We start from the raw sequence: 13,746 nt of genomic DNA, 5'->3' as shown, positions 1-13,746 counted from the left end.
GATGGTTATATGGCAGAGTTGTTGAGAATGAAATGTAAGTAATGTGTACAATTTCAACATCATTTACTCAAAAGAAGCATGCTTACCCTACTCCCTTACTCCTTACCCAGGGACTTAAATGTGTATGAAGTGCTGGTCAGCCAGCTTCAATCATGACAACGAAGGCAAATTAGTCTACAAGATAGCAAAGCATAAGATACAGAAATCTTGGTGGTTGCAGCATAAATGTTTTTTGACCCTGCACTGCCTATCTCCCTCTGTTCAAGAAAATGAAAAAATGAAAAACAAACACACTCTTATTTTGATCCACTATATTTTGGGGTCCTTTCAAAATATCACAATATTTGGCTTTATAAAAGGCCAAATAGGGAGTTCCCATCGTGGTGCAGTGGTTAACGAATCCGACTAGGAATCATGAGGTTGAGGGTTCGATCCCTGCCCTTGCTCAGTGGGTTAAGGATCCGGCGTTGCCGTGAGCTGTGGTGTAGGTCGCAGACGCGACTTGGATTCCGTGTTGCTGTGGCTGTGGTGTAGGCTGGAGGCTACAGCTCCAATTGGACCCCTAGCCTGGGAACCTCCATATGCCATGGGAGTGGCCCAAGAAATGACAAAAAAGACAAAAAAAAAAAAAAAAAAAGGCCAAATAGTAAATATGTTTATCTTTATAGGCCATATAATCTTTGTTGTGACTACATATTTAGTGTGAAAGAGTTACAGATAAATATATGAGCATAGCTGTGTTCCAATACGACATCAAAGAAAGAAGTGGCTGGTCATATTTGGCTCATGGGTAGAGTTTGAGGTCTCCTAATCCAGCCTATAACTGGCACAATCTTTTTGGATCTGCATATATGTTTGAAAAAACTTTTGTGTGAATGTACATTTACTTTTTAAAATTTTTTACTTTTTAAATGATTATTTTTTCCATTAGAGCTGGTTTACAGTGTACATTTCTGTTAATTTATGTAAATTGTATTTCACTATAAGATATAATTTTTAAAAGTTGTTTAATACTGTATGTTTAAGGTGAATATGTTCTAATTTGCAAATGCTGATTACTTCTGATTGCTGCCTAGATTTCCATTATAATAATTAGGAAACAATTGCTATGCTAACATATTGAGTCTCCCACTATACAAAAATAATATTCTCTTACCTTTGCTTAGGTTTTCTTTAGTTTCTCTCAGAAATATTTTACAGTTTTTAGTGAACCAAACTTGTATACATACTCTTAATTTTGTCTTAGTTTTTTGTATGTTTTGGCACCATTATAAATTTTTAAATTTCAATTTCTCGTTGTTAAAAGCTTAGACATAGAAGTGTACTTGAATTAATATACAACTATATATAATGCAGCCTTACTAAATTCACTAATGGCTCTAATAGCATTTTTATAGATTCCTTAGTATTTTCTATATAGATAATCATGTTAACAGAAAAACAGAATTTTACTTCTTCCAATCTACATGCCTTTCTTCCTTCTTGCCTTCTGACACACAGGAGGACTTTCAGTACAGTTGTCCCAATAGATGTGGTGAGCATAGATATTTGCTTCCTCCCTGATCAAAGTGGGAAAGCATTCGGTCTTTCAGCATTAGTTATTATGAAGAGTAAAAGCAGGGCATTTTTCAAATATTACCATTCTTACGAAGAGTAAGTTCCCTTTTATTCTAATATGCCAAGAGTTTTTATTTTAAATGAGTAATAAATTTTGTAAAAATGCATTTCTGAAACCATTGTGATGTGCATGTGGTCTTCTTCATTTCTGCTCATGAGGATTACACTACTTTATAAATTCTTTGAGATATAAATCTCAAAAATGAAATTCACCATTTTGAATTGTATAATTAACTCAGTGGTTTTCAGTACATTTACAAAATTATGTACTTACATGACTACTGAATTACAGAATATTTTCATCCAGCAAAGAAACTATGCAGCAATTAGCAGTAATTCCCTATTCCCTACCCAACCAGCTCCTAGTAAATAGTAATCTTTTTTATTTGATAGCTTATTTTGTACACTTCATGTAAGTGAAATCCTAAAATACATAATATTTGTGTCTGCCTTCTTTTGTCTTAGCATAACACTGAATATTTGTCCATGATATAGCATTGCATTATTCATTTTTGTGGGTAAATAGTATTACATTGTATTTGTTTATCCATGGGTCAGTTGATGGACATTTAATTTCACTGTTTAGCTATTATGAATAATATCATGAACTTTCATGTGCAAATTTTTTTATGAATATATGCTTTCATTTATTCCTCTTGTGCATTTACTTAGAAGTAAAATTATTGAGTCATAGAGTAACCTAATGTTTATCTATAAGGAATTACCGTATTGTTATGCAAAGTAGCTAGGCCGCTTTACTTTCCCACCAGCAATACATGAGAGTTCCATCTGTATCATCTGCATGCTCAACACTTGCACTTACAGACTGCCCTTCTGTCTGATGGTCACTTAATACTTTCATCAGTTACTTCCGTCTTATAAAAAGTCAGTTGTGGCTGTCCAAAAATCAATTTTTTCCAGTTTTACAGTAATAGCTCATACAATTCCACAATATAAAAAATAATAATCCAATTTAAACATGGCCAGAAGACCTAAATAAACATCTCTTTAAAGTCTTCTACATCATGGCTCCACCATTCTTCAATAGGACATTGCCTAGTCACCAAAAAAGGACAGTGTAGGCTATTATCACTTTTGTTTATCTACATGTCAGCTGATGGACATATGAGTTCATTTCATTTTAGCTATTATGAATAATACTATGAACATTTATGGACATGTTTTTACATGAACATAGGTTTTCATTTATTCCTCTTGGGTGTATACTTAGGAGCGGAATTGTTTGGTCATAAGGTAACTTAATGTTAATAAGCAACTACCATATTGTTTTATGAAGTGGCTACATCACTTAACTTTCCCACCAGCAATACATGAAAGTTCCATCTCATACCATCTGCATGCTCAACACTTGAACTTACAGACTCCTTTTCTGCTGGGTCCCTTAATGTTTTCACTAGTTAATTTCACCTTATAAAAAATGAGTTGTGGCTGTCCAAAAATCAGTTTTGCCAGGTTTAGAGTAACCACTTAGTCTAATGAAAGTCTATATCAACAAATAAAAATGAATACAAATAAAGAATATGTTTTCTTAAATTCAAAGTTGAATGCTTTAAAATTTTGTGTATATACTAAGACAAGCTATATTCCTGTATTTGAAATTTAAGGAAGTGCTTCTATAAGAGACTGACCAAAGAAATTTACTTCCAGCTTATTAGGACCCCAAGAGCAAAACATACAGCATTTTGTACAAGGTATTCAAAAAACATACAGTTTTAGGAGTTCCTGTAGAGTTGGGAATGAATCCGACTAGGAATCATGAGGTTATGGCTTCGATCCCCGGCCTTGATCAGTGGTTTAAGGATCCAGCGTTGCCATAAGCTGTGGTGTAGGTCACAGATACAGCCCAGATCTAGCGTTCCTGTGGCTGTGGTGTAGACTGTAGCTCGATTAGACCCCTAGCCTGGGAACCTCCATATGCCTCAGGTGCGGCCCTGAAAAGCAAAAAAAAAATAAATAAATAAGTATTAAAAAAAAGTTGAATGCTTTAGAAGACTTGATAAAAGCTGGTTACTAAAAGAATGCAGACCAATTAAGTACAGACAAGACACTATACAAGCTTAGAGGGGATTTCACGTTGATTGCAATTTAATTTACTTTGTAAGTTTCTAGGCATTTCTCTGCCATTTTTTAAAAAAGAAGGTGGAAATCAGTTGATATTTTGTGGGTATGGTTACAAAAGCAAAACAGTCAGACAAGCCATAGGAACCAAAATGGTCTACTCATTTGACTACTTATTTAAAAAAAAAAAAACCTTGAGCCTATATAAAGATTGATAAGAGATTAAATATATGTTTCTAAGCTAAGGCAAATGTTCAAGAATTCATGTTTGTGGAGTTCCTGTCCTAGCACAGCAGAAACGAATCCAACTAGGAACCATGAGGTTGCAGTTTCGATCCCTGGCCTTACTCAGTGGGTTAACAATCCACCATTGCCGTGAGCTGTGGTGTAGGTTGCAGACATGGCTTGGATCTGGTGTTGCTGTGGGTGTGGCCAGCAGCTGTAGCTCTGATTCGAACCCTAGCCTGGGAACCTCCACATGCCATGGGTGTGGCCTTAAAAGAGCAGAAAAAAAAAAAAAAAGAGATTTCATGTTTGTACCTTTTTTATGATTTTCAATATTTGGTTAAAACTTTTAGTCAGTGAACTACATATAAAAGAATTAGCAAGCCACACCCTGAGGAAGTTTTAGTGGGCCAGACAGTGACATGATGCCTGTCACTTCTGCCCACATTTCAAAGGCCAGAACTCAGTCAAAAGCCTACACTTAGTGGTGGCAGTGGGCAGGCCCTGAAGAATAAAAACCATATGATCATCTCAATAGACACAGAAAAAAGCTTTTGACAAAATTCAACACCTGTTTTTGATAAACACTCTTAGAATGTTGTCATAGAGGCAATCTACCTCAGCATAATAAAATCCATATATGAAAAACACACAGCTAACATCATTCTCAATGGTAAAACACTGAAAGTATTTCCTCTAAGACCAGGAACAAGACACGAATGTCCACTCTTAGCAATTTTATTCAACAAAAGTTATGGAAGCCCTAGCCACAGCAATCAGTGAAGAAAAAATAAGTGACTGATTCCAAATTGGAAAATAACAAGAATCTACAGACATGTTACTATACCTAGAAAATCCCAGATACTACCGGAAAACTCATCAATCAATCTGGTAAAGTTGCAGGATACAAAATTAATACACAGATGTCTCTTGCATTCCAATACACCAATGATGAAAGATCAGAAAGAACGGTTAAGGAAACAATCCCATTTACCATCACATCAAGGTTAATAAAGTACTTAGGAATGAACCCACCTAGAGAAGGCAAAGGGCTATGCTCTGAAAACTGTAAGACATTGATGAAACAAACAGAATATGACACCAACACATGGAATGATATACCATACTCTTGGATTAGAAGAATCAATTTTGTGAAAATGACTATACTATCCAAGGCAATCTACAGATTCAGTGCAATCCATATCAAAATACCAATAGCATTTTTCACAGAAAAACAAAAAAACTAACATGTTTATGAAAACACAGAAGATCCCATATAGCCAAAGAAATCTTGAGAAAGAAAAATGGAGTTGACAGAATCAGTTCCTCAAATTCAGACTATACTACAAAGCACAATCATCAACACAGTATGGTATGGACACAAAAGTAGAATCATAGATCAGTAGAAGATGATAGAAAACCCAGAAATAAACCCACACACCTATGGTCAATTAATCCAGGGAAAGAAGGCCAGAATACACAATAAAGAAAAGACAGCCACTCAACAAGTGTTGCTGAGAAAACTGGACAGCTACATGTAAAAGAATGGTATTAGGACATTCTCTTATAAATTATGCACAAAAATAAACTTAAAATGGATTAAAGACCTATATTTAAGGCCAGATACCATAAAACTTTTGGAGGAAAATATAGGCAGAACACTCTAATACAAATCACAGCAGTTATCTTTATAGATCCACCTCCATGATTAATAAAAATGAAAACCAAATAAACAAATGGGACACAATTAAACTTAAATACTTTTGTACATCAAAGAAAACAATAAAAAAAAATTAAAAGACAACCCATGGAATGGGAGAAAATCTTTGCAAAGAAAGTAGCCGACATGGGATTAATCTTTGAAATATATAAACATCTCATACTACTCTACATTTTTTAAAACTCCAAAAATGGTTAGGTTAGAAGATCTAAAACAAAATTTCTCCAAAGAGACAAATGGCCAAAAACAAAAAAAAAAAAAAAAGAAAAGAAAAGATTCTCAAAAATCGCTAATTACTAGAAAAATCCAAATCAAAACCACAATGAGGTACCACCTCACACCAGTCAGAATGGCCATCCTCAAAATGACTACAAACAATAAATTCTGGAAAGGCTGTGGAGAAATAGCAATCCTCCTACACTGTTAGTGGGAATTTAAATAGCTGAAACCACTATGGAGGACAGTATGTAAGTTCTTTAAAAAAACTAAATATTGAACTACCATATGACCCAGCAGTCCCATTCCTGGTCATATGCTAGAGAAAATCCTAATTTGAAAAGATATGTCAACCCCAATGTTCAGTGCAGCATTATTTACAATAGCTGAGACATGGGAGCAACCTAAATGTTCATCAATAGAGGATTGGATAAAGAAGATATGGTACATATATATATATACAAATCAACATTGCTCAGCCATAAAGAAAAATGAAATAATGCCATTTTCAGTAACATGGATGGACCTAGAGATTATCATACTAAGTTAGTCAGACAGTGAAAGATAAATATTTTAAGAGATCACTAATATTCAGAATTTACTAAAAATGATACGAAAGAACTTATTCACAGAACAGAAACAGACTCAAAAGATTTTGAAACTAAACTTTTCATTACCAAAGGGAAAACACTGGGTGGGGGGAGGGATAAATTGGGAGTTTGAGATTGTATATAATAGTGTGTATATGCCAAAAATCCACAAGTAACAAGTACCTACTGTATAGCACAGGGAAATCTATTCAATACTCTGTGATAACCTATGTGGAAAGAATCCAAAGAATGGATTCACTTTTCTGTACACTTGAAACTAACACAACATTGTCAGTCAACTATACTTCAATAAAATTTATTTTTTTAAAAGCCTACACTCAACTATAAAGCTAGGAAAATTTGCCTACCTATATATCCAGCAGCAAGAAACCTTCAGTGTCATGAAGAGATATCTGATATCGGTTAACAGGTTTATAAATAAAAGAATATTTTAACATCTTTTAAGTGAATACTAGTTTAATCGTCTAGTAAAAACATTAATAGAAAATAAAGTGGACTAATTCTAAATTACATTCAGTTAACTTAAGGATAAAGTAACTATTTCTAAAAGCACCATAAGAGACATAGTATTTTTCCACTTACTGTTAACTCCAAAATGGTATAATCCTATTTAGCGATTCAAATAGACTCTGCTAGAGAATGGAATAACTTTTTTTGGAGGGGGAGGAGGTTTTACCGAATCTGAGTTTTAAAAAAAACACTATTTAAAAAAAAATATTCTATTCCTATTTACATGTTAGGAGGACAATTCACATACTTGTTTAATACAAAGAATCAGCTACCCATATAATGCAAATATCCACCAGAGGGGACATAATTAGAATTATTCTTTGCCTAGGGAGGAATCATCTGTTTCCATTTATGGTCACCAAATGGGCTAACATTCGTTCATAATCTAAGCTAGGAAATTTTTGTCATGCTGAAAATCCATCATGATTAGATTTCTTAACTCATCTTCTGCTAATCTAAAGCTATTTTTCTATTATTTCTCTACCAGCAATGGGTCAGGGAGACATCCTTCACAGAACAAAGGGCATCCTATCTCTATGAATTTTATGGAGCCCTATGTAAGTCATTTCCAGGAAAGAAAGCACTTGATTTTCTTGATTGTGTGTCTCCAATGTTCAGTACCATGGAACTGAGTATAAATAACTATCATATTGGTTTTGCTGTCAAACTTGTATATATATTCTTGGACTCTTTAAGATATGTAGAGCTGTAAACGTAACAAGACGAGCATTTGTCATCAGGCAAAATTAGGATACTGTAGCTATATATTAAAGAATGTATGGAACAAATGTCTGTGACACCATCCTTTCCCCTGTGAACACAGCAGTCAGTATCCGACAGCTTATTAAAAAGAAAACCAAGAAATCAACCCCAGTAGCATGGAGTGGATTAATTTGATATTTAAAAGTATTATGGAAGGATACTAACCCAATTATATGGAATAAAGTTTAAAAGAGAAAAATGACTGCTAGGCTTCCCACAATTCGTGGAAGATAAGAAAAACTCTTTAAAGGGTATTTCTCTTTGTAATGATTAGTTAGTGGGGAAAAAAAGGAAAAACTTAAGCCTGAAATGATTATATGAAAGCATGAGGTTTCTACTGTCTTCTGGTTTTGTAAAAGAATCTTGAACAGTTAGGAAAATTATGACACTTTAGTAATGTTTTCTTATTTTAAGCAGTGCTCCATGATTTCCTTCTCTTAAATTTGCTTCTCATTTATACTCATAATTCTCCTGATATAACATTTGTTGTTTTCATTATGCATGGTGCTGTAAAAGTATTTTCCTTTCTAGTGGTGTCACTTTAAAATCACTATCACAAAAAAGGAAAATTTTATGGGGCATTGTCTTTTATTCTAGTTTGTAAAATGTCCCCTGACATGTGTCAAATTTTTATTATAATGAAGAGAAAATGAGGCCAGATAGGCAGTTCTGCCATTATATTTTTAAACTGGGTTTAGAGTATTTCATCAGCAGTGATAAACATTCAACCCCTGCTTAGAGACCTGTGAGTAAGGAATGTAGAGGAAGCATCATTTTCAAATTGGTGAATTATTAGGAATCACCCAGAAAGAGTAATTCAAATGGGAGAAATATCAGATGCATAATATTTCCCAGCAAAGTTTCAACCCCAATTAAATCAGAATATAGTACTCCACCATGTGTAGAAATGAGGAAATCAACTTAGATACATTTCTATATATGCCCAAAATATATTTCCTGATTTTTTTTTGTACTATTCTTCAATTGCACTGTTAAGAACATCACGAGACAAAATTATGATGTAGGTGTCAGGTAATTGATACTAAATGGAAAAAGCTGTTCTGTGACATAAGGATCTAAATTAGAAGATGTAGGTAACAATAAGTTACACTCATGAAACCCTATGTAAGGATTTGTTTGGCCGAAATGCCTGCTTTGGCATTAGACTCCGAATGCTGCTTTTAGGTTTACACACATAGTTCATCAACCCGTCCTTAATCTGTGAAGTGAATCTAACTGTGTGGAAAAATGGGCCTGCTGCTTACAGTATGACCTTTGGCAAATTGCTTTCACCTCTTTAGTACCTCTAATAATCCCCATAAAAATCCCTACTACCATCCCTGATGTATGCCTAGAAGTCATTTAGGAAACATACATTTATCACGTCTATACTCCTATCTTGGATACTACTATGCTTGTTCATTTGCTATCAAAATTGGCCGAGAAAGTGAGTACCATGAAGCACTTGCATGTAAAACTTGGTTGACAATGATGTGCCATACTAGGACCCCTGTGTAACAGCAGCCCTACCATCTCATGATGGCCAAGATCAATTATAATTACTAAGATAGTTACTTCTCTCCTTGCCCAATAGCCCCTTGACACGAGGAACCCAAATGGAGAAAACAGCAGACCTCACTAATAGTGTAATCACAACCTCGCTGCTACCCCTGCCAGAAATACTGTGCGAATCAGGTTTCTAACCCTGCAGAGATCAGAACTATGGGAATGGGTAGTACAAGTTCCAAGTCAGTAGTAACCGGGAGTGATTGCAAGTGAACTCCTTGTACTTCTCCACCTTGGTTCCCTGGTTTATGTACTCTCCTTCCTGGGGGAAATTTGCCAGACAGAAGACCTAAGGTGAATAATGCAACATGGAGGATGGTACTCCATCCCTGTGGAGTCTTACTACTGAGCTGCCACTACAGATGAGCTTTCAGCAAGGTGTTCCTATACTAGATAAGACCATAATCATCATACCTACCCTTGTACCTCCTTTGCTGTCAACTGGATTGACATGACGTTAAATGAGATTTTATGTCAGTAGATCAAACAACCAAAAAGTTCTCAGATACCAGCCAACAACAAGGCCCTGAAGACAAAGAAATTTGGTGCAGCAGTAGGTACAGCAGTTTTGATTCATGCAGTCTCCATTCCTGTCACAACGGCTTAATTCATGTGCCCATCATGTCAACATTTGGATGTCTGATGACAAAGCCTGGCTAAGGGCAATTTGTGGACTTTTTATTTTATAATTTTTACTGAATGTCTTTTTAATGGGGGATATTTTCTGTTAGTCCTTATGTAATTATAAGGCCTTCATACCTTGTACACAATACTAAATATACATCCATATCTTTCTATTATAGACATTGGTCTTTCAGTACTTCTCCTCCCAGGCTTCTGACTACCAGCAAAGTGGTTTTTCCACTGTCCATGTGTCTGCATATATTGTACCCTTGAGCCATTTTTCTTAACACCTGAAATGAATGACCAAATGCAGTGCATGAAGTTCTGCTCATTTTCTATTTCCACCATAACTCAAGGCCACTCATGGGTTAAGTTCAACTGCATCTGTTTGACTGCAGCTTGAACTTGTGTATGGAGAAAAGCTATAGTTCATAGTATAGGTAGTAGCTAAGAGATAAGTCATTCCTACAGATCCACCAAAGCTTAACAATAGGGGTTACCTACCCATGTGTATTGTTTTTACTCTTTGGGCTTACCAAGTTCAGTACTGGACAGACAGCTCCTATTTCACAATGGGCTATTGTCTAGACCAGCCCAACCTTATGACTAGGTAGATTTGAGAGAGCCCATTCATGATGGACAACTGTAGCAGCATGGGCTCTTAACCCAGAAATACACCAAGACAGCATGACCTCTTTATACCCAGGTTCTATGGGCATCTTCCCATTGGAGCCTTTCAAAAATCTCAGAGCATCTTTTGCCGTGACTGATGGCCTGTATCAGTCCTTGTGCTCTTTTTTGACCTCCAGCTGTACTCAATTCTGGTAAACCCTTGCATCATGCAGTATTTTAGAGCAATTTTTCTAGTAGTGGAATATACTCCCTCAAAATCCGGAAGAGGTCCTCCCAGTATTGTGCTTCCTTCTTCATGGTGGGAAGGGCATGAAAAAAAAAAAATCTGTTTTTCACTTCAGATGGAATATTCTGACAGGCTAATATCTGGACCCCTAAATATTTTACGGAGGTAGTGAGTCCCTGAAGCTCCACAGACCTTCATTCCCAGTGTTAAGAGCACATATATTTTACCAAGAACTCCAATGAGTTAGTCACCTGTATGTGAGCAGTGCATCCTTGCTCATCTAGACTAATGTTATCTATGCTATGTGATGTGCTGCAGGATCTGCTTGTACTGTATTAGGCTTCAGGACAAAGGAGTCAATTTAGTCCCAGGAAAAAACTGAATATATCTGTATTGAATTCCATGTGAATTTGTACTATTTCTGATCCTTTATTTTCTCTGTAAGCAGTGGAAAATAATCCATTTGTCAAATAATTGGCAACATACCATATACCAGAGGTTTGTTAATATGCTGGCATTGCAGCTGTGATTAAGACTAGCGGATTGTAATTAAGGCTACAGTTAGTTGAGTTTGAGGTAGTCTTCTGACTCCAGTACCAACACTTTGCAAAGGGTTAGGTGGATAAATTTAATGGGAAAATTATGAGGAAACAACACTCTTGCATTCCTTACATACTTTAAAGTGGCACTAACTTCCAAACTTTTCAGCATGTGATGTTGCTTTTGTTTTACTATAACCCCTGAGAGATAGGGCAGTTTTAGAAGCATCTCCTTCATTTTTCTCATTATGATTCTCCTTGACCCAGAGGCCAAGAACTTAATGTAAGGTTTTATTAAGTACCATTCATGTTTATTCTAATCTCACATTCAGGGATCAAGGAAATCATCAGCATCCAGATATACAGACCCAGATAGATTTAATTATCTGGCTCTTATATGGGCACAACCAAAGAGGAAGCCATGAGAATGCTTTGAGTTTCTAAGAGTCAGCATCAACCTGAAATCTTTTTTTCCACCAACCCTCACAAGGCCTTTCACTGGTATACAGCGACCAAAGCAAATGACAATAGTTTCTGTGGAGAAGGACTGGAATAGTCACTACCATTATACAAACAGTGGTATTGCAGGTCCCAGCCCATTTAAAAGTCAATGGATTCTAACCAGCTCAGGTCTAGAAAATGCAAAGGATATTGTGATTTTTACTTAGTTAAACCTCCTTTAAACCTGATTGTTCACCCTTGTTTTTTTTTTTTTTTTTTTGAGGGTGAAAATTTGAACACTGAACACTCCTCATTTTGCCTTTTGCCTTTTTTATTTTTACTTATTTATTTTTTTGGGGGGGGCCATGCCCACAGCATATGAAAGTTCCTGGGCTAGGGGTAGAATTGGAACTGCAGCTGCTGTCCTATGCCACAGGCACATGGGATCCAAGCCGCGTCTGTGATCTACACCACAGCTCACTTCAATGCTGCATCCTTATCCCACGGAGCAAGACCAGGGATCAAACCCACATCCTCATGGAGGATAGTCAGCTTCATTACCACCGAGCCATGACCGGAACTCATGAACACTATTTATTTTGACTGCTCAAGTATCTTTGCTATTGTTCTGACTAACATTCTATTAGGTTGCTAATACACAGCATCTTCTTTACTTCTGTATGGAGATTACATTTTATATAACTCCTATATAAGTTTTCTTTTCTACAGGGACTCTATTAGAAACTTTGTAGTTAGGATGTTGACAAAACTTCTCTCTTCCATCTTACAGATATCTATAAAAATGACCTACTTCCAGCTGCTGTGTTCTCACGCATCTAGTCTCAGGCTTGGCATTGACCTTATACTGTTATTTTCCTTAGTCTATCATGATAGTCAATACTTCTTCCCTTCTACAATCAGCCTTCTATGGTCTATGGACACAGTAGTTTGCTGTCTATATCATAGATACAATGTTTTTATTATCTTTGAAGGAAGGAAACTTCTAGGCATTTAAACTGTAAAGGTGTAAAGATAGCTCCATTTGCCTCTGCATTATATCAAAATTCTTTTGTAGATAATATTTTCACAGAACTTCATTTTGCCTCTTCATTATATCAAAATTCCTTTGCAGATAATATTTTCACAGAACTTCTAAATGACCATCTAGTTATGTTTTATAAGTTGATTTTAACTAAATGCTTATAAAGATGCCAAGTAAATTACTATCTCCTAAAAAAATTCCACAATCTGTAAACCAATCATTTTCCTCAACTATGTTCAACTACAACTGTAGCTACAAGTCCTGTCCAAATGCTTCTTATGACTTCGTATACCTACCCTATATATGCATACACATAGATACACACATTTTAGGAGACTCTTGATATAGATCTTAGTAAGACAATTCAATTAGTCCTATTAGGAATTACAATGTATTTGATCCTAAAAAAGAAATTTATAAGTTATTTAACCTGAGTATTTAACATTGCAAGATTCTAAGAAAGTGGATATAAAACCATGTAACCAATCAAACAGACTTTTTGTTTGATCTAATTCTTCACAGGTATTCAGTGGGAAAATGAATAAACACATTTTCTTACTTAAAATGGAATAACAAATTAGAAACTCCTCTCTCAAAGATGTTTCAACACAGATGGTAAGGCAGTTACCAATATCGCTCCACTAATTTTCAGAGAATCTGCATTTATTTACAATGCTTTTAATAAAAGCAAAGTGAAATTGGCAGTGGTAATCTTTCTAGACCTCATGTACTATTGCTGCATACTTCCTTTAAAAACTTGATTAATTACCTATCCCTCCTTAAAATTTCAAATTCTTCCTCTGCACTGGTTTCTTTACTTTTCTTGCACTTTATTAAGCTCTTTCTACCTCCTTGAACACCACCAAATTCTGTTTTTTATTTTCACAGCGAATCTAGAGATAGTTACATGCAGCTTTTATTTCCTTCCATTTATT

At 35.5% G+C, this 13,746-nt stretch overlaps 1 long non-coding RNA gene across 3 annotated transcripts in view; it reads right to left on the bottom strand.

Annotated features, from left to right (window-relative positions):
- Positions 1 to 13,746, bottom strand: part of LOC110261993 (uncharacterized) — a 517,032-nt gene that overhangs the window by 101,332 nt on the left and 401,954 nt on the right. The gene's annotated exons all lie outside the window — the stretch shown is intronic.

This window comes from Sus scrofa, chromosome 8 (assembly GCF_054392235.1).
Source record: "Sus scrofa isolate SSC_HxYL_T2T_F1_AM1 chromosome 8, Sscrofa_HxYL_maternal_Yorkshire_Landrace_v2.0, whole genome shotgun sequence".
NCBI lineage: Eukaryota > Metazoa > Chordata > Mammalia > Artiodactyla > Suidae > Sus > Sus scrofa.
The sequence above is the reverse complement of the archived record's forward strand: the minus strand, read 5'-3'. Positions and strand labels throughout refer to the sequence as shown.